The sequence below is a fragment of the Agelaius phoeniceus genome, chromosome 17 (genome assembly GCF_051311805.1).
Source record: "Agelaius phoeniceus isolate bAgePho1 chromosome 17, bAgePho1.hap1, whole genome shotgun sequence".
Lineage (NCBI taxonomy): Eukaryota > Metazoa > Chordata > Aves > Passeriformes > Icteridae > Agelaius > Agelaius phoeniceus.
Genome location: NC_135281.1, coordinates 6,116,450 through 6,141,261, shown reverse-complemented (window position 1 = coordinate 6,141,261; position 24,812 = coordinate 6,116,450). Strand labels below are relative to the sequence as shown.

General features: G+C 41.0%; 1 long non-coding RNA gene across 1 annotated transcript in view; it reads right to left on the bottom strand.

The window, feature by feature from the left end:
• LOC143695420 (uncharacterized) overlaps positions 1–24,812 on the bottom strand; it is a 115,209-nt gene that overhangs the window by 45,562 nt on the left and 44,835 nt on the right. The window contains exon 10 of the long non-coding RNA XR_013184580.1: positions 5,943–6,032. This is a non-coding gene — a long non-coding RNA (uncharacterized LOC143695420). The remainder of the gene's footprint in view (positions 1–5,942; positions 6,033–24,812) is intronic.

Here is a 24,812-nt window from a genome sequence, read left to right as displayed (position 1 = left end):
AAAGGGGAAGGAGTCAAAACAATTTAAACAGGGGAAAAAATAATTTGCCTTTTTTGATGATCTCAGACCCAGCCAGTGTTGGATCCTGGCTGTTTTGACCTGTGATAGCGATGGCCATTACAACTTAGCTTTCAAATTCCTATTTAAATTCCTATTTTCTTACAAAAATACAAGTTTGCTCTACCAGCCTTGCCCTAGAAATACATACCCATTTCTATAAAGAACAGTAGATTTTTTCAAAATAGATCCATAATGGCTTTCATGTTTTTGCCAGCTTGATTCAAACTGAAAATACTGATTTGGTTTTAAAATTTATACAATCATAATAAAGTCTGAAAGTTGCTGGTTTACTGGTTGGTTGAGTTTTTTAAACTTTATAACTGGGAGTTATATGTCTTGTATAAATACAAAAGAAAAATGAAAATAATAAAAAGAGGGAATAGGAAAAATCAACAAGAAATACAGAAATGGTAGGTCTGTAAAAAGACTATATTAATTTTAAATATTTTTTCCCCAGAAAAATGAAACCTTTTGCTACTCTAAGAATTTTTCATGGAAATTGCTGCATTGTCAATCCGACCATACTCAGCTTAAAAAAAATTGTACTTCAAGAATACATTTTAACCATCACTTGTAAAATACAGTCTTCTCTCTTTTTCAGTGCTTTCTCTCATATGTCAAATCTCTGCCAGAAGTTCAAGGCCCTTCTCACTGAAGAAGAAAAAAGGGGATGAGGCAGAAGTGAGAGCGAGTGAGATTGAAAAAGGAGGAGAGAGAACAGCCCTGACACAGCAGAACTGGGAGCAGTTCTGTGTCCTGCTCAAAATCTCCAGCAGGAGCCACTGAAATCCATCAGTGTCCTGAGTGCCTGGCCAGCTGGGATTTAGGGACACACGGACAGACAGACGGACAGACAGACGGACAGCAGCTGGGCAGGGAGCCCCTGGCAGCACAGCAGAGCTCCCAGGGATGCTGGGCCCAGCACTGGGAACGTGCAGGGAACAAAACCAGCAGCAGGCACCCCATGGGTGCAGCCTTGAGAGGGGCCAGGAGCACACATAGATTGATCAACCCAGGGCTGGGCAGGGGAAAAGGAGGAGGAGATGTCCAGCTGGCAATTCCAATTAGCTGTTAGAGTTTAATAGGGGTCTGAGTGATATGTTGCTGCTGGTTTGGGCTGAAGTTTATCTCTTGGTGCTTCTTCTTCTAGGGAAAAAAAATCCTAGCCAAAACTCTCTAAAATATGGCCATTCTTCTTATGAGGAGGTTTTTCTTCTAAAGGAGAAACAAGATCTAGAAGGGTTTATGGAAAGTGTTATGATTTCTTTTCTCCTCTTACAGAAATCCAGAAACTGAGTGTTAACATCCATGTGAGAATGTGTGGGAGCAAAGAACATGGGTCTGACTTGATGGAGTATTTTTTCATCCAGAGGATCCCAGTGGCACCTCCAGCACCACTAACACTAATTTTACTGGAGGGCTATGAGCCCACAGTGAGTAAATAGGCAAGACACCAAAAAACAAGGTCCAAGACCTTCTGAAGACTCCAGTGATGGGCTCACTCCGTGCCCAGACCTGTTCCTTTAGTGACAAAAGTCTCCCTTCTACCTCAACTTGACATGGATCTGGTCAAGCCTGGTCTTCTGTTTCTTTTGAAATCAGCAGGAAAAATCTGGTGTGAGAGAGAATCAAATCTATTTCTCTGTCTCCAGCTTCTCCTGACTATCCTCATGCAATGCAACCTGAAGGCTTCCACTCTGACCAGCCCTGTTCCTTCAGCCACTTGGCTTGTCCTCTGGTGTTTGGATTCTGGAGTCCCAGCAGCAGCAAAAACAGCTGCCAACATCCTGGGAATATCTGCCTTGGAATCTCAACTACTGTGTGAAGCTGCTGCTCTTCAGTTTGAGATTTGTGTTTGCAAAGGAAATCTGTCCAACAACAACATCGAGAGAGGAAAAAAGGAGGAAAAAGGGCTTTGTGTAACAGAATTAACAGAGCTGTTGCAATAGTAACATGAAGTTAACAGGCAACTTTTCCTCCTCCTTCTTTCTTCCCCCACCCCAATCTCCTCCTCTAACAACAGTTTAATTTGTTTTTGTTTCCAAGCTTCTTTTACTGGCCACTCACACAGCCCCGCACCCTTTGTCTAATTTGGATCTCGAACTTCCATGCAACAGACTCTTGCTGTAACTGTAAATCTTTTTATGGCCCTTCTGCCTCTGAACTGTAAAAGCAATGCCACTGTAAGCTGCCTAAATGGGTCGTAAATCCACTTAGTGCACTGAATGAGGAAAAAAAAAAAAAAGATTTTAAGGGAAAGAAGGAGAAAAAAAGACAAACTAAGGTAGCTAGAGGGACACGGGGAAAAAAAACCCAAGAGTGAACTTGCTAAATGGAACCAAAATACCAGGAGTCAAAGGGAAAATATGAACATTGAGGTGGGGGAAGGATGAAATAATGCATCTTGGTGGTAAAAACAAACGGCTTCTGCAGGGCTGGGCAGTTCATTAACACCCAGGATTTACGGGACAGTGTTGGTTGCCCTCTCCACTCCTGCTGGACCCACTGGGATCTGGGAGCACCAGGAGGCTCTGCCAGCCTGCTGGCATCTAACAGACTCTTCTTCCACTGGGTGGTCAGGGACTGGTATCTGGGTCTAATTCCAGCTCTTTTTCACTGCCTTACTTCCAGGTTTAGCCGTGGCTCTGCGTCCCAGTTTATTCCATTCTGTAAATGGGAGATAAAGATATTCCCCTTGTTTGCAAAATGTTTTGAGAGCTGCTTAAATGCCACCAAGGAAGGGGCAGAATCAATTCCTGTGGCAGTCAATAGCAACAGTTTAATTTGTTTCTGTCAAAGCAGAGCTAGCCCAAAATGGGCCACCTTTGTCTGTGTAATTTATTGCATTTATCACCATGGTATCTGAGCTCTAAGAGTATTATCCAAATTCCACTGAATTCACTGAGTGTCTTTCCACTGCTTTCAATAAGTTTTGGATCTGACCCCAAAGTCACAAAAAAACCCAAACCTGAGGAATATGTCAAAAGAATGTAAGTGGGTGTGAGTTGAAATTGAGGAGTTTGGAGACAGGAATATGCAGAACAGTAGCTATTTAAAGACCCAGCTCGCTACTGAGTGTTCCCTTTTAATAGGGTTATATAAATACATTCCCGTCTCAATACATGTGGAAAAACAGGCAGTGAGGTGAGACTCTGTTGCTTTATTTCTTATGGGAAATATTGTGCATAGCTAAACTCCCACTTCCCCTTTCCTCACCCACCACCCAGAGTCCCTGGAAGCCTTCAGCAGCTGTGTGCAGTGTGAGGAGGCACAGCCAGCAGCCCCGAGAGAGTTAAAAACTTCACAGCTCTGCCCTTAAAATAAAGGCCCTGTTTTCACTGCATTCTCACCTTGCCTTACAGACTTGATCTGAGTTTTGGCACTCAACATGTCAGAATGGGAGGGGAGACTGGTTATGCCTTTTATTGTTATTATTATTTTATTGGTCTGCTTCTTTGCAAGGAGTGTGGGGGAAAAATGTTCTTGCTTGGTTCTCTGTGAAGAGAAATGAATTTCAGTACAGCTCCCCAGGCCTGGTGTGTCCCCACTGAAAGCAGCTGCCCAGGTGGGCACCAGTTGGCATCTCAATTCCCATTCTCAGGACAAAAAGCCAAGGATAAAAGAGAACTGAGAGGTGAAGCCTCTCTTTTTCCCCACTGGCTGATAGCTCAGGTCAGGAGATGCTGATACTATAACTTAAAAGAATACTATGAAAATGATGGAAATCTTTGACTATGAAAGGTGGAGACTGCACCTGGATAGTAATTACATTTCAAAGGAAATCCATCTGGTATTTTATTGCTTATTTTCTCCATGTATTCTGTGTACAAGGAATATACAAGGGCTGGAATATTTCATATCGGGAGATTTCAAAAAAAAATGTTTTTTGGAAATCTCCCAATTTGCTCTGTCAAGCCAATAAGCTACACAGACTTTTACAATATTATGTCAATTAAGGATAACAACTGGAATATACTCTTTTTTAAAACCCCTCCTATCAACACTGGCACAGCTCCTTGGAGCCATCAAACTCCGAGGAGTTCACGAACAGAAATGCAGTGAAGTCTTCAGTGTCTGGAAAGTTTTACAACTACAGCTGAAGTCAAGGGAATTTAATTTTTGCCATCACCAGAGCTGGAGGAATCTGCTTCACTGAGGACTGAACCCTGTCTGCATGAGGGCAGTGGGACACAGATGTGCCAGGGTGCAGTACAGGGCAGCTGGGGAAATCCTTGGGCCAGGTGAGAACCAGCCCCAAGATGAAGACTGGTCATGTTTTAATAACACCAAGTTAGAGCTGGACTGGGCTTGTCTGGTTGCAAACAACCCTGCCTATATGTTACAAAGAGTGCATTTTAAAAGAAAATCTATATAAAGTCTATCAGTCTTTAATCACCCAAAGAATGCAGCAACAGTCTTAAAATAAAATTACATACAGGCAGAACGACCTGATGACAAGACAAACTCTCCTTCACTGCCAGCTCAAGTGATTTTGTTAATTCCTGTGAATATATTACAGGTCTCAAGATGACTGATGCTTTCATTACCACCTTGGCCTCAGCCATTAGGTGATTGTCATGAATCTCAACTTTCATTTTCAAAGTTTTAGCTGTCACTATTTGAATAAATAATGAAAACAAAACTAAGAGGGAAAAATGTAAGGTAAACCCTACAGAAAAACAGAAGACAGTTAAAAATTATGATTATATAGAATATTTCTTACCTACCTTGAACTTTTAATGATGATGTTTGATGGCTAGAATAGAGGTTACTGGCTAGCTGACAACAGCAATGTTACTGTAAATGAAACCCATGCAACAGAATTTGGCTATAACCCATACTTGCTTTAAATTTGTGCAACCTCTAGTACAGAACTAGGAAACAGTCACAGATTTAATTTACTTTTCACTTCTGATGCACTCTGCATATTGTGGGGGATATGGTTTTGGCAAGGAGTTTGCATTTATTAGCACGTATAAATATACCAAGAATGTTTGGTCTTGCTGTTAAAGCTCAGATCTAGAAGACAGGAATATGTCAGAAGCTGAGTGTCATTTTTAAAAGCAGACTTCAATCCTATGTATTTCTGTTTAAATACTTCACAAGTAAACCAACTGCATTCAAAAGAGTTGAGAAGGCAGAAATTAGACATAACCCGAAATATTATTTTTTTAAAAATGTCATTATTTTTAAGTTTTGGAAAACTGATTCACGATTTCTAAATAGTTGGAATTACAAATACTGCCCTTAACTGCTTGTCATTGTTTCACATAACATCCAGGTGCAAGGACAGATTTCTGTCTCCCTAACTAAATTGGAGAGAGAAGATTTATTGCAATCCTGTGCAGAGCCACACTCCAGCAGGCCAGGCTCAATAGCAGATGCTGACTCTGGCTGTCCCTGCCCATTCCTGTGCTGACATCCCTGCAGGCATCACAAGGCCGAGCATCCCAGGGCACTGTGAAGTATTTGGGAGGATTCAGGTGAGGGATTTTGCTGTGAACCATCCTGTGTGACCCTGGCACAGACCAGCCCAGGTCCCTTGGGAGAAGGGTAACATCACACTGGAGACAACAACATGGCAAGAGATACTAAAATATTCTTATTTCTGAAGTGTTCAAAAAGCTGTTTAGAAGTGTTATAGTTCAGAGAAGCCCTTTTATTCTTCCTTAAGCAGGTTAAAAAACCAAAAGAGATTTTGATGAAGATTTGTGCCTAGCTCTGAACTGCCTCTTTATTTCTGCTTGCTTTCTTTTACTCCTTTTGTCAATGTTTAGGATGAGAACAATTTATTTTGGGGTCAGTCTCAGCTTTCTTGCTCATGTCAGTTTATTTTGGATCAGATTCCTAAATCCATTTACATCCACACAGAGCATACTCACAGGACTGAAGGGAAGAAGCTTCCTCTCAGCTTGAGGAGAACCTGCTGCCCACGAGCTCCTTCTCCTCTGGACCACAACCTTTGACTCCTCCTGTGGGGGAGAAGGGAGAAATGCAATCAGGTGCAGAATTCCAACACCTCCCTCCGGGCTGCCAGACATCCAATTTCCAAGCAACCATTGGAAAGTCTGTGTGGAATTTCATTTTTAATACGAAGCAACAAGGAACAGGAGAAGCCAGGGGCGAACTCATGCCGGGTGTTGCTCCTGCCTGGGGCTTGGGACGGGCTCTGAGCCTTTCCAGGTGCTCTCCTCTGCACAGAGCAGGAACTGTGGGGAGCAGCTTCAGCACACTTGGGGTGCTCTTACATTTTATTATTTTAACTAAGAAACTAGCTGCTTGGTCCATTTGAGGAGGGCACAGCTTTGAGACAGATGTGGAAATAATCTGAAAACATGAGGGTCAGGCAGTGGAACACTTCCAAGATTATATGAAACATTAAGCAAGTGAATGGAGAACATTTCTTTTCCCACCCCAATACTGGATTTCTCAGGCTTATCTTCATATCTGCATTATAACTGACCACTAATTTTGTTTCCCTCTATATTTTTTTGTGTTGATCACAAAAGTTCCAACCTAGACCCTCTCCTTTCATACCAAAGAGTTGTTTTTTTCCACCTCTGGCACCAGCTGAGCAGCCAGGGGCTGGCTGCAGTGCCAGAGACACTGATGGACTGCAGGGACATGCTGCAAACCCATGGACCTCTGGAAATGAAGATGAAATGAGGCTCCATTGTGTGCAGCACATTGATAAGATTTTGGCCCCCATTTCAGTGTGACCCAATAGGTTTAAATTGCTTCATTTCTCAGCCAGCCAAGAGCAAATGGGTGGTAGATGTGATATGGCTGTTCACTGGAAATCACCCTTGATTGATTTACCTTCTCCTCCTCAGCAGTGTATGGGCTCAGTGTGTGGCTGGGGCACATAAATTACAGAGGAAAAACCTTTTGTGGTTGTGTATAGTCTATATATGTTGTCACCCCATCAGAGGAGAAGCTTTTATGAAGTATTAGCTCTAAGTGTATACAGAATAGAAATGATAATTTTTATTTGCTTGTCAGAAGCTAAGTCACATTCAAAGTAATATTTGTCTGTTAAAATCAAGTAGAACCAAGTAACTTTGATATTTTTAATTTTTTTTTAGTTAAAGAAACAACCAGAAAATGCTGTTGCTGCTTATAAAAAACAAGAGACTTTTTGTTTGTTTTCTGAAAACTAATAAGAGCTGTGAAATTCAAAAGTTTTCAGTTTTCATTAAAAAATTGCAACAGTTTGGGGTTTGCTTTTGCCTTTTTGAAAGAAGATACAAAGATGTTTCATTTTAATGTGTTTGCAGAAAAAAAAAAAAAAAAAAGGAAAGGAAATTTCTACCAGCACTGTTACATTCATATTTCTGGGGGCTGAGTAACAAGAGATTGGAGAGCTATTCCTAAGATTCATATTGGTGATTTAAACACTTCAGTGTGATTGGAACACTGCCTAATTCCAGACTGCAATACTCACACTGCCACCCCCTAGGACTGAGAACAGTCACCTGAACCCAGATTAAAAAAAAATTGGGATTCAAATCAGGGAACAAAGAGAAGCGTTTGGCTCAGGTTTGTGCATCACATGAAAGCTGGGTCCTGATTGCAGACTGCATTTCCCAAGGACACAGCACTGGGAATTGTACAGAAATCATGAGGAACTGGAGCAGGGTCTGCTCTGGGCTGGCTGGGACACTCTGGAGAGCTGGGCTGGGGCTGGGAATGGCAGCTGTGAGAAGAAAAGGGAAGGAAGGATCTTGCAGGCCTATGCTCAATATTCATTAAAATTGGGGGTTAGATCTGCTAAATATGGACAAACATGCAAGGTGAGATTTTTAGATTCTTTATCTGAGTATCCCAGTTTTTAGGACACCTGTATTCCACTCACCTCTAACCAATCTGCCTCAAACCTGTTTTCCTTACGCTCAAAACTTCAAAACTACTCCAAGTGGGAAGACTTCTGTTTGTCCATGCCCACACCAGCTCCCACTGAAGGCAGTGATTCACCCCCCAAGGTTTAGATTTACAAGATTCAGATCTATTTTAACATTTTAATGTCCCTTTGGAAATCTGCCGTGCTTCTCTGGTTGCTGTAAGGTAAATAGTGCATAACTGCTGACTGCAGAAACCCTGGAGAAAGTCACCATCACAACCTTTGGTAATTAATAGTTACCAGCAAAAATTCCACTGTTCAGATCAACTTAGGTGATAGAAGAAGGGAAATTTATATATTTTAACCATAAATTGTTACTCATCCAATGCAACATGAACTTCTGTAGCATAAAGACCATCCTGGCAAACCACTGCCAGTCTGCCAGGATGCCAACCAAGGCCTGCCCATTTTCCCCAAGAAAAGCTGTGCCCTGAGCAAAGCACCCCTGCCATAAACCCCAGAGCATTACCAGCACTCAGCACCAGCTGGTAACCCTGTGGCTGGGGTGGTGCATGGCATTCACCAGCTCTCTCCCCTCCTGCACATGCCCCTTTCCCCTCCCTCAGGCATTTTTTACGGTCTCCAGTGTCTCAGGCATTGCAGCTCTGTCCCAGCCATCCAGCTGGGTGACAGGAACTGGTGGCTGCAGCTGTCCCCTGTGCCTGCTGGGGACAGGGGGCTGCAGGAGCCAGGGTGTAATTAACGGGACAATGGAATGGGCTATGGGACAATGGAATGGGACAATGGAATGGGTTATGGGACAATAGAATGGGTTATGGGACAATGGAATGGGACAATGGAATGGGCTATGGGACAATGGAATGGGTTATGGGACAATGGAATGGGGCAATGGAATGGGTTATGGGACAATGGAATGGGACAATGGAATGGGACAATGGAACGGGTTATGGGACAATGGAATGGGACAATGGAATGGGTTATGGGACAATGGAACGGGTTATGGGACAATGGAATGGGACAATGGAATGGGTTATGGGACAATGGAATGGGTTATGGGACAATGGAATGGGTTATGCCTCTCTGATTTCAATTAACCCCTGAACTTTGCAGTGACAAGATCTCATGGTTACCAACTAACTTCAGCAAAATCCAGGTGTGATAACTGGTTAATCTCAGGGTACAGGGGGGTTTGACCAGGCTCTTCCCAGATCACTTCATGCTCTCCAAAAGGTAAAGGAGTCACTGTGGGGCTGAGTGTTTCATCAGAGCTGGAGTCGGATTTGTTCCCATTTCAAATCAATAATGGGAGAAAAATTCAGTAAAGAGACACAGAGAAATATATGAATGGCATTAAGGACACTGGCATTCAAAGCTTGCAAAACAGATTAGTGTAAACAGTCAGATAAACAAGAAGAAAGATCTTTGTTCAAGAAAGACAGAGATAAGCACAGAGCTGACATCAGAGAACAAACCAATCTGGCTATGTTAGGAATAGAGCTCCCCGTTATTTGCTCATGTATTTTAGAGAGCACTTTTCAGTTTTAAAATCAGCACAGAGCTTTAGAGTTTCAATACAAGAGGTTCTTCTAAAATCCTCTATGAACTACAAAGATTTCTAGCTTACAACAAAGCTACAACTAAGAATTAATATTTCTCAAAAGAATGCAAATTTTTTAAATTAAACATTCTTTCCATTGTTCAAACTTTAAAATTCAGATACTAAAGGAAAAGAATCCTGGTTTTGTTGGCCTTTCTTTTCAATATAATTTTGTCACTTAAATTGTTGACCTTCTTTGGTTATTGGAATAGATTTAGTTCTGCTATCACTAATAGGGCTGCAATGGCCAGAGGATAAACTGTTATCACTTTGCCTATTGGCTTAAATTAATTTGTTCTTAATATTTAAGCAGTTATAAATGAGAAACTAATCTGAATTTATGATAGCAGACTGTGAATTTTCATGTGGTTGTAGTTACAGTAGCAGGTATGAGAGACACACAAAATTGTTGAAGCAAAACCAAGGGTTACACTGCAAAAAAGATTACAAATACCAGAAACTGGGACCTGACTCAGAACATCTCAAGCAGATGTATTATCCCATAAGCAATATCAAGCAAATTTAAAAACAAAATCAGTGTTGATGACTGGATAATAAACCTCAAATACATTAATAAAAATATAGGTTTAAAAAGAAAAAAAAATGCAAAAAGATTAAAAATTTATTTTAAAAAAATCCCCTGATTGAACAGAGCAGATTATTGTCAACCACTACTAGGACTTTGTTGTGCAGTTCTTCATAGCTTAAATACCACAATTCATCAAATTAATTGTAAGCCTGCAAATTCCTTATTCATACCATTAAATAACTACATCTATTAAATAACTTTCTTGCAATGAAAATCTCATTGCCTGGGCTGAGATCATGGTGTGTTTTTATCCTAATGGACTTAAAGCACCTACTCTAAACAAGAGCCAAAAGTCAAAGCCTTTTTAAAGCAAAATAGAACACTTTTAATATGTAATAAAATTTTTTCAGACACCTGAATATGCCCATGTCAGAGCAGATTTCAACTCCTTACACATTCCCAGCCCTATTAATAAAGGCTCATATCCCAGTGAAAGAAGCATCTGGCTCTTCTCCCCTAATCAATAACATTCAGGAAAAGTCCCTTCTTCCAGCAGCAGCATAAATTACCAGATATATGCAAATAGACTTGCTAATGTTAATTGCCAGGGCTGATTGGTGATTAATTTTTTGATTATGATCAATCATTCCACAGGAATTTTAATAAGACATTCCAGGCAATCTGCAAATTGATAATAATTAGGGATCCCAACCGGTAACACATCCACAGCCAAGTAAAACACAACCCTGTGATTGAGCATGTTCCTGTAAAAAACAGGCTCCAGCTAGGGAGAAAAGGAATGATCCAAAGCTCCAGAGCCTGCTGGGACAATGGTGTCATGTCCAACAAGAAGTTCCTTTTTTGCCATTTTTAGGCAAGATGGGCTTTGGCATCCCCTAGCACAACTGGCCACCTTCTTTGTGTGCCTCAGATGGCCAGAAACTAAAGGGAGGTTCAATTGTGTGACAATACCTTGGAAATATCACCTCAATTTGCAGACTTCCAGCTGGGAAAATAAACACAGGATCCCAAAAAAACAACCAAAAAATCTCAGAGCAGTCCTGCCAGACCTGCAGGGAACATGGCTAAAGGCAGGACACAATTAGATTTTTAGGCCCTACAAATTAAAAAAAAAAAAGGCCAAGCAGAAGTTCATACAATATCTTTTTTCTCTTTCTTTCTAGTGCACAGCAGGCAGCAGCACTAAATTTTTAGCAGCAAGAGAAATGTTTTCCCTGTGTGACACTTGTTTGTGTACTTTATGGTGAAAGTTCAGACATTGCTGTAAATACAACAGCTCAAAATGCAACATGATTAATAATATTCCCTTTTAAAAGGAATTCTCCAGCAAACATAAATATCCTCCTACAACACACTCAACCCAAACTCTATGGTTGTGTACAAACCAGAAAGTGCGAGTGATGGGAAGAGGACATGAAGTTTTCTAAACTTTTAGAGCAAATGTTTGACTGCTCTGTATTCAAATTGGGCACACAGACCTTGACACCTGCAAAGAGGAGCTTAAAAGGCATCACCTGCTGTCAAAAATGAGTGAAATGCAAGTGAGAGATATAGAGGAGAGTAAATTAAGGGCACAATATATCTCAGCACTGCCCTGTCATGTTCAACTGATACTGAAAGCTTTTGAAATTTCTGTCTCCGTGGCCTAATTCTGATTTGCACAAAATACTCCTCTTTAGGTGTCAAGAATGGCATAAAGGAGTTTGAATATAAATGAAAATAAATCCCTGAGGTCTAGAATTCTTTCTGTTCTTTCCCTGCTGCCAAATGGACCATTTTATGATGAGGTGCTATGTATTTGCTCTTTTATTTGAAGAGCTTGCAGTTAGTACAGTGTAAGTAGCTCAGCTTTTGCTTTTATTAAAAGGACAGAGTAGGATTAGTCCCAACTTTTATGTTACATTTTCTGACACAAGGTAATTTCCAGTTGAATGTTATTTTTTCCCAGGAAATATTTCCTTCCTGAATAAGTCAAATTTTCATTAAGACAGTGAAATACAGGTTTTACAAAGTGCAGTTTTAAGTGAAGCTTTTAAACAAATAGGGAAATATTTTCTTTTTCTCCCAACAGTTTCAATAGGAAAAGAAATACCAAGCAATAAAGAAGTGTGTGTTGCTTTCAAGCAACACATATCCCTGTGGGTTTTAACTATAAAATTACTTTTATCGAGGTGTTTTTAAAATCTTGGCTCCATTCTTGCCTTAATCTTCAAATTCCTAGCCAGTTTCAAGAATTTTAGGCACTTATAGAGGGAATTTACTGGCCACAGCAAGCACAGATAAACACAAGGAGTAAACACGAGTATGTACCAAAGGAATTTACCTTAGACAAATCCAGCCCAATTCTTTTCCAGTTGTTCCAGCTCAAGAACAACTCCTCTATAGTCAGGAACAATTCCACTGTTAAATTGATATATTTGATAAACATATTAGGTCCTTAATTTTTAAATCAACATTCCGCTAATTTTATTTTTTTTAATTCTGCATATTTTCCTAAACCAAATAAATTAACAAATGTTTAAGTTCCCTGTTCAGCTGGGGTTCTTCACTGCTCCCTTTATAAATCTCTCTCAGGAAAACTGAAATGCTGACATGTTCCTTGGATTTGGTCTGTCATTCCTCTCCAGCTCCTCGCACTTGTACAATTCACAAGGTCACGAGTACAAAATGTGCTTGTTAACTTACACAAGAATAAAGCTGTCAGATGGGCTGAGGACTCCTTGTGTACCAGTTTGGTGAAATATGATTATCCAAGCTGTAAAATGGATAAACCTATTAAATTAATAAATCTGCTGCCCTGAAGACTATGACTGATGTCGTTGCCTTACCTACAAGGCACCCTTTCTTAAATTAATACTTGATAAAGGAGTAAATCTTTTAAAGACACACACTAAAGCTTTGCATTGAAGAGTTATCTTTTGTGTTACAAAATGTAAGTACTTTTTACTGCAATGGATGTAAGTGAGAGGAAATGAATTCCAGGGGAAAAAAAAAAAAGGAGTCTTAGAAAATGTTATTACCCAGCTAACGCTGTGGGCTGCTTCTTATCTGTACACAACTAATCACATCCCTGTTTCTTTTTTTATTCTAATGTGTGACTGGATTTTACTGCTCATGAAAGTGAAGGATAATTAGTAGGGTAGTGGATAAAGTGGAAGGCCACTGCTTTATCAAAGGCAGATTGGGTCAGCTACACATAGGCAAAAGAAATCATGATTCTCTTCTTTCAGCTGCTTTGATTTATTACTCTCAAGGTCCAACAATGAAGTTTCACATCAGGGGAGAGAGAAAGAAAAAGAGTTTCAAAGGGTTCATCCTTCTTGACTTCGTAGAAAGCCTTTAGCATATTGTGTTTGTTAGGGCCCAATATCGCTGTTCTTTATGATTATTAATAGTCTATTACACAGACAACCTCACAGAAACAAAAAAACACTCTAAAGGCACCGACCAAATATAGGCCAAGACAAAATATCTGTCACTGAGATTTTACAGTCTAAAATAAAAACCTTAAAAACTGGAAGGGAAATGAGCACACACATACAAAAGGAGCTGCTTTAAGATCACATAGCAACCAAGTAGCAAAAATATGGAACAGAACACAGATTCCCTGATCCACCCCAGGACCCACTGATAAACTTATACTGCAATAATGCTAAAAATGAGACAAAAATAAAATCTCAGTGCATCCAAAGGCATCCAACATCTTGCTCCAAACTCAAAAGTGAATTTGTAAAAGGAAACAGGAAATGAAAACTAAAGAGGGTTGACATGATTACGGGGTGTTAATAAGAAAAGACATAAGCCAGGGGCCTTGATGTACAACTAGACAACAAGAGGTTACATTTGGAGTCAGGGCTATGCTAATTTGCAAACTTGGGTCCATTTCATTAAGTGAGCTGAGAGACAGGCTGTCTCAGTCCAGCAGAGAGGGTTCTCATTATCCATGTAGGGAGCAAGAGATAAGAATCTTTTAATAATTGCTGGGAAGTTTTTTTTTTTTTTTTTTTTTATGATGATATGGAATGCCAATTTATGCCTCTCCACTCAATGTGGATAAAAACCAGCCTCCTTCACAGTTCAAACCAGCACCCCTCTGGCTGTGGCCATTAGGACAGGGAGGGAAAACAGAGACTCATACAGAGCTTGCCCGGGAGACCAATGCTGCAAAACTCCATTAAATGCACTTCATATTGGGAACATGTTTGTTTATGGTGCTTGGAATGCTTTGCCAAAGCTTTTTACTTAATTTTTAATGGCTGTTGGACTTAGGACCAAATCCAAACCCCAGTGCAGCCAATGGGCAGGACTGCTACTGACAACTGGCCTTTGGATCAAACCCTTTACTCACTCCTTCTCAAGGAATGGCTCTGAATTGACACTTTTGGAAAAAGTTGAAGAGCTTATATTACTTTGGCAAAAGCATTGTTTGCAGTGCTTTCCCTTTGTCCCTCTCTCCAAAACACATCCGTGGCAGCCATGAGAAAGGAGCTTTTAGCAGGCAGAGGTTTGTGCAGCTACTCCCTTCCCTGCTGTGAGTATTCTGCCCACTTCAGGCTGAGCACAGCACAGATTTTGTGATAGGGACAAGTTTAGCCTATGAAGGACTGGTTTTGAGAGGCTTGTGCCTTTTACATGACAGCACCAAACACAGGTCTGACCACCTCTAAAAGCATTTGCATAAAAAAGCTGGGGTAAAGTTAGACAAGGTGTCATGCTCATGTTTTACTACATAGTATTTGCTAAAATCTGAGATACAGACACAAAACCTGAGCAAAATCACACTAATAGCATTAAACCTTTAGGAGCAAACTTCTCCCTCTGCACAAACTTGCACTGCAGGGAAAGGAGGAAGCTGAACTGTTCCCACAGCCAAATTTGTTCATTTGCTTGAAGTCCCTGGGTTGGACTGTACATTAGTGTTGGAAAACACTGTCCAGGGAACTCTGAAGCTGTGCTTATCTCTAAAGCTGGCTGCAGGATTTGTTTTTATGCACCAGGTCAACCTAAGGACTATGTACAACTTATCTATCTCCTCAGCAGGAACTAAATTATAAGGCTCTCTTCAGCTGACCTTGCCTCTTTTCCCAGTTTCTGGCTGTTCATGAACCATCTTTAATTTCCCTCATGCCCATTTGCCATTGGAAGTCATTTGGCCAATATCTTTTGTGAAAGGCACTGCCAGACTTCACTTTGCAGATATGACTAGAGACAAGAGGATTGACAAAGAGAAAACTGATTTTTTTTTTTTTTTGATAAAAATTTCATGTTCTGGGTCCTTAATTTGATGGGAACAACGTAAGAATCACCTACTCTTACGTTGTTCCCATTATTATTATTATTCTTATTATTCTTACCTATTCACAGATACTCACCCAGGATGACAACAGTGCCTCCTGCAAGCATGTAATGGTACTTACATTTAAGGAAAAAAGAGAAGGAAGTGCTGGTTTAAGTGTGCTCCCAAGGACAAGGCTAGTCCAGGGAAACCCAGACATCTGGGGAGAGGAGCAGAGGCAGGAGTGGCTCAGTAGGGCACACATTTCTCCCTGGAGATTGTGCTCTCAGGACATGCTAAGCCAACAGAAAGTGTCCCATCTCAGCACTGAGACTGATGGTGCTGCAGCACAGCCCCTCCTCTTCCTCACAGCTGGAAGAAAAGAGTGGGAGATTCACAGAGAGCATCTTCTCACAGCCTCACTGAGAGGGGTCTGATGCAAACTGCTTTTAAGCAGCTGCTGCTCAGTTGTCTAAACCAACAGTGCCCACCACCACTGTCCCACCCCTCAGGGCTGTGAGGAAATACAGGAAAGGCTGCAGGAGATTGTGCCCAGCCAATATTAAAAGGCTCTAATGGAGTTTACACAACACCAGTCCTCTTAACCGTCCAAATGTTCCCTGTAAAGACCCAGGGACTCTGCCACAGAAAGTCTTGGTCACTGGGCAGCACCAGCACTGGCAGGAAGCACCAGCCTTGTTCTTGCCAAACACCTTGAGTTCCTGGTATCTTAAGACTTCTCCTATAAAGTGATGTTTGCAGTCCTCTCTTCTAAATATATTTAATGCACTGGAAAAGCCTCTATACTAAGCATGTTGTGTGAGCTTTCATTACTTGTGAGCTGAAGTAACATATAACACAGTTTCAGACTTGGAGAACATTTCAGTAAATATTCATCAAGCCAATATGCAAATTCTTTCACTTTTTCAGCTTTTTTTTTTTCCCCACATCCATGCAATTACTGTATTGTATCACTTCACCCATCACTTTTAAAAGCTTCCATCTCCCAGTCCTCTGAGCTAAGGATATTCCAAGCCTTGCTTTGTCATCATGGTAAAACATATGGTGATCTTTCCCAGTGGATAAATGATTTCCACTTAGGGGCTTGTGTGAATTCACTTTTGGTTTTGAATTAGGTCACCAAATTTCAGCCCAGGTATTTAAATTCATAATGTGACACTCCTGAGGCTTCACTCTGGTTCCTTTACTCTCTTCTGTCTACTGCCCACAGGTTCCTGTTTTGAAGTTAGGAAGCACATATCCAAGTTACCTTGGCCTGAATTTATTTGCAGTGTACTGAGATAAAAGTTCAGCTGTAATATAATTGGAATTAAGTGGGGTAATAGGCTCCAGATTTTTTAAAACATATTAAAAGGAGATTTCTCTTTCTCTCTGCTTATGCTTCATAATTACAATATGAATTTAAGGCACTATAAAATTAATAGAACCCTGGCTGGTGACTGAAGTCTCCTACACAGGCAGACAGACAGCCTGTCCCTGCCTGTGCCCTCCAGCTGTGACTGTAACCCTACACATGATAACAACAGCTTTACCTCTAGGCAATCTCATTTATTGACCCTTTAAGATGGATGTTAAAAGACCAATTGAAACTAATAATGTGTAATGCTTTCCGTGAGCTCAAACCTGGACCATACACAGAAGATTTTAAATTACTCACCTCATTACATGCCACAGAAAAGCTGTGGGAAAATCACCCTGTACTACTGATTTTATACATACATACATACATACATATATATATGTATATATATATATGCACACTCACACAAATAGGGAGATTTACAAGCTGGAAGTGCAGATATGGCAAATTCACCTTTAGCCTATGATGGGTATGGTTTTATTTCATGTTTTAGGGAAGTTTTGGTAAATTTGAATGGTAAAACAAGTTTCCTTGTCTCATTTCATTGCAAGATATTTTTGACCTGATGCTGCTGTCCAAGCAGGTCAGGGCAGAGTGGGCCATGGTCTGGAGATGTCACAGCCACTGTCCCATGGCCCTGAGGCTCTGAAAAGGATGCACTGTGCATCTAGGTCCACTTAGGAAAAAAAAAATCTGTTTTTTGGGCTCTCATTTCACAAATAGGTGTGGTCATAGCTGGAAGGCAGTGGCTGTGTGTTCTGAATGCAAGAGAGAGGAGATGGCAAAGGAGGCTCTTGTTAGCAGCTTGAGAAGATGAGCACTGTGTCCAGCCATGTACCTGTGAGATGTACAATAAACCAGGTCTGTGCACACAGGCACATTCACTCAAATGTAGGATATGATATAATTATAGCCAATTAAATCATTTTCCCTAAGATGCTTTTTAGAAATCAAGTTGTTACTTATTCATCAGGCTGTCAGTAAACACAACTCTCTCACACACAACATGTTTAACTTCTGCTCAGGTTACATTACTTGAACACAATCCTCATGGTAATTAATGACAGCTCTATCAGTTCCCAGCTTTTCCAGACCTCTGCAAACAAACAAAAATAATAATTGAGGGAATTTTCCTTTACCCATTTGAGAATGGGAGGGCTTGGTAAGTTTGGTTTTTTCTACTCACTGTTTCTATATTAAATACAACTTCTACAAGTGGGGGGAAAGTCACTGTGACCCAAGTCCTGGGAATCTCAGCCACGCCAGCACCTTCAGGTTAGGGAATAGATCACAAACAAGAATTGAAAAGTTCAGCTTTACAGAGTTCAAGGCTTGCTTTGCTATATGTGCATTTGAAAGTGATTCCTATTCACTTCACAAATACATATATATATATATATATATATATATATAAGCATACTTATTTTTGCCAGTTTTTATATATATATATATATATATATATATATACACACACACTTATGTGTCCTGTAAACACATACAAGTGAGCCCTGGGCCTGCAGCCCAGCTTATTTAGCTCTGGGGGTTAAGTTAGTTCTGGCTCAGTTTTTTTTCTGAAGTTATATCTACAGTTTTCCCTTGCATAAGGCAGTTCTTTCAGAGGCACTTTGTGTTTCAGCCACAGATGAATAATGATGCATTGCCTGGTCCAGAAACCTCAAGTGGACTAGTGAGAAGTGCATTTTGGGATGGTCCTGGCAGCAGCATCACTAAAATCCAGTGTGCAAAGCTGAAAGGCTGTCTTAGCTCCTCTACAAGCTGGGCTTGTCCTCAGCATCTACCAGCTAGGCTCACTTTAATTCCTCACAAACAGCTTCTGTCTTTATCCTAAAAAAGTCATGGAGCTTAAACAATGTTATTTAACCTCCTGTGCCCTCTGCCCGTATTTCTACCAGCGCCAAACTCCCGTAAACTCATTCCAAAAAGCCACACGTTACCCAACCAGTGCTGCCTAAGGAAAGCATTCAGGAGTGTTTATGGGGCAGCTGAAGTGTAATGATTTAGTAGATGTTTATAAATGTTTATACTGTACAGATTAACATTCCCCAGGGGGCCTGTAATGAAGAGAGTGCTCCAACTGGAATCAAACCAGCCTGGGCTGAAGGAGCATGAATGAATCCTGCTGGCCTACCCTCACGAGCTGTTTACTCAGTTTGAACGGATTTCCTCCATCCATGCTCCTTCAGCATTTTATTTTGGGAGAGGCAGTACAGGAATCTGGTGTCAGAAGGAGCACAGTTTGGAAACACATTAGAAAATCCAGCCCATCACTTGGATCGTAGGAATTACTCACAAATTGCACCAGACAAAAGAACAAAGGGCCCAACCCCTGGGCTGTGGAAGTGGAGGCTGAAACTTCTGTTGACTTCAAAGGGAGCTGGGTCTCTCTCTCAGAACATGGATTTCAAACATCATTTCCAAGTGTAAACACTGACAATCATACAGAAGCAGCCAAGCCCTGCTGCTGGGCCTTGGCTTTTACAGTTTGTTTCACATTAGGCCACTATGGTCAAAAAAGGTGACTGCAGGTAGTGAGATGCTGTGCCTGAGATTCCCAGAAATGGCTGATGAGAGAAATACTGAGTTATTGTGGTGGGCAGCTTCACCAAATGTCTCTCTGAAGGTGATGAACAGTTTTTATTCAGAGTAAATGAAGGAACAACTTCAGTTTTTTTCAGTGATGGCTCAAAGAATGAAAATATCTGTCCTGTTACTGGCTGCATGAAATGGGTTTTGAATTACCGTGGGTTTAACAGCATGAGCACCAAACTTAAAAATTAAGACTGGGAACTGGTGGATAAAGCTGGGCCTGTGCCTCAGGAAGCAATGAGCAAACAGGTTTAAAAGATCCTAACAGTCTAATGACCAGGAGAAGTAAGAGTGGAAGACAATTTCTCTTGGGCATGGTGCCAAGTGGAAAAAAAAATCAGCCTTTGAAATCACAAGTGAAGAAACAAACCCCACAGATTTCTGCTGTGGTCAGGAGAGTAAGATTTTTGTACATGACACATGTATATATTCAGAGACTGAATCATCTCAAGGGGGCCAGGGAAGGGTGGGAAGAAAATAGAAAGGATCATGGCATGGCCTTAGTCAGCATGGACCAAAAAGAGTGACCAGAAACACCAAGCAGAAATCTGTACCTTCTGCTACCAGAGGATTTGTGCAGAGGGCTTTTGTCCAGGGGTGCTTTTCCTTTTGCTGCTGTGATAAGATTTCTCAATTCTCCAAAGGTTATCCTACCTCTGACTCTGATAGTGACATGCCTGCATAGAAACAAACAGCAGCAACATGCACTTCAGGTGTTCTCAAAACAAAATACCAAGTATTCCTTGCAAACTCTTAAACCACAGCACTGGAAGCTGAAAATGTGTGCTGTGATTCTGAAGGCTCTCCAGTGGGTTAGAGAGATGGAGAGAGCTCAAGACATAAAATAATTACTTTCAATGGCTCTCTGAGATGTTTTTAAAAGGCTCAAAAATAGGTTTGCTTTGAATCTTGAATGGACACAGTGGACAAAAGCAATTTTGTTTGCAGTGGTTTATTTGCCCATCTCATGAAGCTGTCTGAGCTCATTACAGCTGTTGGCAAACACTCCTGGTACAAGTTCTGTGCTGCAACCCCACCTGGGTCTTTAGAGCAGTGGAAAAGACAGATACTCGAAATCTTCTAGAGCACAGTAACCATCAGGTAATTAGCTGCAGCAGATTTACAGGGTAGGAAAGGCTCGCGAGAGCTCTGAAATGAAAGCAAAAAATGCCTCCTGGAACTAATTTTAGAGTGGCTTGAAGTATTTAATCCTGCAAATTATTGCCAGTGAGGAAACATCAAGGTACTGCTGGATCTTAATAGTGGCAAAGCAGCAGGAAGGGTTCACCCTGAGCTGCCTCCTGCTGAAGGCTAAGCAATCAGACACGCTTTACACCCCTCACAAAGTGCAGGGGCAGCTGTGTTTTGTTCCCAGTGACTTGCAAAGTGACGGGGATTGTTCCTCTCTTCTTTGTGTCTGGGAAGGATCCTTTATCAGAGGAGCCAACTCAGCCCTACTTTGCAGAGAATAAGGAAGAGGAGAGCAACCACTGGGGTACAGACAGCATCCCCACTGCATCGTGCTGGACCCCTCTCCCATGGGGGCTCTCCATCCTTCAGAAAGCAGGGAAGGGTTTGTAGAGGGGCAGAAGGAAGCAGAGCCCTTCACTCTTTCATAACTAGGACCTGTCTCATTTGGAAAGATGCTTTTCTGATTCCTTGCTCTGCTCATGAGTCCTCATGAATGAAGTTCATGAGATTGGATTCATTCTTTCATCCCTCCAGAAGCCAATTTCTCCTGTGTGGAGAAAAGAAATGTCAACCTTGTGAGGACTGCTTTTAGCAACAAGAAATGCCAGATCTGAAACCAGAAACAGGTTTCTTAGGGTCTTAAGCCTTATTTGTCCTCACAGACATCCTCAGATCTGCAAACCCCTTCTGTATTTTTACCAGATTCTACCTCAGGATGGACAGTGTTCACTTAATAAGCAGATATTCAATATTTTGCTACAGTGCCATTATTCAGTGTGTGGCTTGGGGCCTCATTTACCATACACTACTCCAAACCTGCTTGGAAGACACAATTGCTGATTTTTTGTGAGTTTTTCTAGGGCTCTTATCAGTATGGCATATGAGTGTTTCACAGCCCTCGTTTCTCCTAACAACACCCTGTAAGACGAGAGGATATTATTATTCTTGTTTAACAGATGGCAAACTGAAACACAAAGAGATTCAGGTCAAAACATTCTGCTAGAGTTGAGTCCCCAAACTGAGATGTCTGGGAATTGATTTCTCAGAATGTTTAACATTGTACAGCATCATATGTCAGGAGAAAGCACTGGCAGTCTACTCTGCAAATGGAAACATGGAAAGCAAAATAAAATTAATAGCCAGTTGGGAAGAATTTAGTGCAAATCGACTTCTCTGAGACTGGATGAAAGTTTTGCAGGATTCAGATGCTTGAACCATGAGATTTCACATTTTCTTTTCAGCTCTCTGCCTTTTACTGTGCTCTCCCTGCTTCCACAGCAAAGCCAGGCAAAGTCCATCAGGCATCTGCCTCCTCCTGTCCCCAGCTCTGACTCATGTCCTGAGCTGCTCCACCTTCTGAACTGAATGAGACCAGGGTGCTCTGCTAAATATAGCACATGGTCAAGTAATTAAAGACTAGACCAAGCACAGGTACAAAAGGAAGCCAAATAAACACTTTGCAGGAAACCCTAATTTCATGATTTCCCGATACCCATTTCTAAATAATAAGCTTTTCAAGGAGAACAGTCTCCCTTACACATGTGTATATATATAAAATATAAATTTTATATACAAATGTAATTTTAAGCTAAAATAGAAATGTATTTTACATATGATAAATATATAAAATGTGATAAAATGTTATTATATATGTGTAATAATATAAACTTATGTATACTTATACTCTTGATCCTGATTCATAATCAGTCAAAATTTTCCAAAGACTGGAAAATGTACCTGGTATGGTATATTATGCCCAAATGATTCAAGTTTTCTGTTTAAAATTAAAGGCGAACAAAATCTGCTCAATAGGTTTCAGTTCAGCCTTCTGACTGTGTCTTTCTGTTTGAGGAAATCAGGATACATGTGCCTGGGTAAATCAGAACCACTTGTATTTTATAGCATTCCCTGCTGAAGCAGTATGTAGAAGCAGAACTCCAAATTTCCAGTATTCAGGAAATTCAGTTATTTCATAATTTCATTTCATTTTGAATCATGGGAACACCTATGCCTCCCCTTCCTCAAACTTCCAAATTCCCTTAAAATTTTATTTGTGTTGGGTTTGAATTGTTTTAAATAAATCAACCAGAGCTGATACCAGCACTGGAAATTTTAATGTGAATATTTGGAGCTTGACAGAGTTACAAGGAAATAAAGAAGCCTGGAAAGTTTCAAGCAATCCTTGTTACAAGCACAACACCAGCTATTTCTAAAATACCATTGCAGTAGCATCTACATTTTGTAATAAAAAACTTATTAAATGTGCTATGTGTTATTTTCAATACAGTGACAGCCAGGAATAGATCCTCATTTTCCAGGTACTTTTACTGTCTCTCCCATTTAGAACAGAGTGAGTCCCATTTAGACAGACACACACAGGTCTGTCTCATTTCATAGACTCATGAAAAAAGACCCAAATCTGAACATTTTTAACCTAAAGGATCCACCACCAACTTGTGTAAGAAGGAGCAGCAGGTCTGAGTTGCCATCCAGCAATGGACTGAGGGCAGAGCTGGCCCACCTCAGCTCCCAGCACAGAGCACACACTCGTGGCTAGATCAAGGGGATGAACCTTGGGGTTCATTTAAGAGATGAACCTGGGGTTTGGGTTAATTAAATGCCATAGAAAGCTAGCCTGGCAGTTTCACTGATTAATATTTTGCTCATTGTTTTCTTATCAAGGGGATAAGACAGGCAATTTGACTCATCCACCTCTGAAGGATGCGCTGGGGCTTGTGTGAACCTGGGCTTCTCCCAGCTCTCAAAGGAACAGTCATGAGAACCGTACAATAATAATAATAAAAAAAAAAAGAAACAAAAAAAAACCAAAAGAAACCAAAACCCCCTATGTCAGGATCTTCTATTTTGAAGGGAGGTGAGCAGTCAGAGCTCAGCTCTCAGCTGAGCAGGGCTCTTTCCGTAATGCTCGGGCACTGGAAACCGCGCAGTGCGGCCGCTGCCAGCAGCCAGCGAGGAATTCCCCTGTCATGAGGGCCATGACTCACACGTGCCCCTGCTGCTCCTCTCCCTCAGATCTAGGGCCATGCTTGTGGTCTGGGATGTGTCAGGAGAAAGGACCTGGCAGAGCTCTCCTCTGTTACACAACCCCGCTGTCCCTGCCCAGAGCCACGCTCCACCCAGGGCCGGGAGCTGCTGCAGGTGGCACGGGCTACAAAATCCTTTTGCAGCTGACATTTCCTTTCTCTCTTCATTTTCCTTAACCCTTCTGCTCCTCTGGAATAACCAGAGTAACCCAGTCAGCCCCTGAGCAATCACAATACTGTTGTAAAAGCCATCCCATAAAAAAGGGGATTTTTAGCATCGGTTTTAGCGGTGTAAAATGAGGCTCCACACAGAGCAGAGCTGACACAGGTATGGAGATCCCTCATCAGTTTTGCTCAATAAATTCGCAGCAGAGCTGCTGCCACAGCAGCATGAGCAGTTTGCAACATTTGTATTTGTCCTCTGGCTATTTATTACTGTGCTTTTCACAAGCCCTTTTAATGCCTCCAGGAGTAATTTATGGGGACAGAATAGCACGAAAAGAGCAGATCCCACTTATTTAAATCTCTGGATGATGAAAATCACATGAGAAGAGCAGGTTTCACATTGTTTCCTCTCCATAAATGGCTTTCTGAGGCAGTAAAAGCCATGTAAAAGCAAACATAAACACTGTACAAACACCAAGATATTCAGGTTTGTTTGGACTTATCCAAACACTGCCCAGAGATTGTCAAGTTTTTTTCAGATTTGGGTTCTGTTTTAGCTCATTCCATAAAACATTGCAGGTTGTAGTTAGTCTTAATGTAACCAACTAGATATATGCACTAAAATTCCCTTAACTAATTTTACTGCACAAAAGGAGTACTTTAATAAAAACAATTCTTAGTACAAATCTTGTTACTTTTCAGATTGATGAGTAATGTGTGTGACTGTAGTGTTTCTTTTTTCTTTTTTTTTTTTTCCCTTTATTTGGCAGTTCTCACAGCTTGTGCTCCAGCACATGAAGCAGACTGATCCGGACACCCAGGATGATCCAAGTTTCCAGCAACTGACATGCTGGTTATTAAATTTATAAAATAAGCAAATTAGTGAAGCATGACTAACAAACTTTTTTGATCCAGTGAATGTTCATTTGTGCAGTGACATTAGGAATCATAACCTTTTAGTACTGAGAATAACAGCAGGGATGTGGAGAGGCCACCACGTTGCCTTCCTAGGCCTGGGGGTATAATTTTGGAGGTATCTGCCACACACAAAAGTTTGAATGACATGAAATTCTTAAAATAA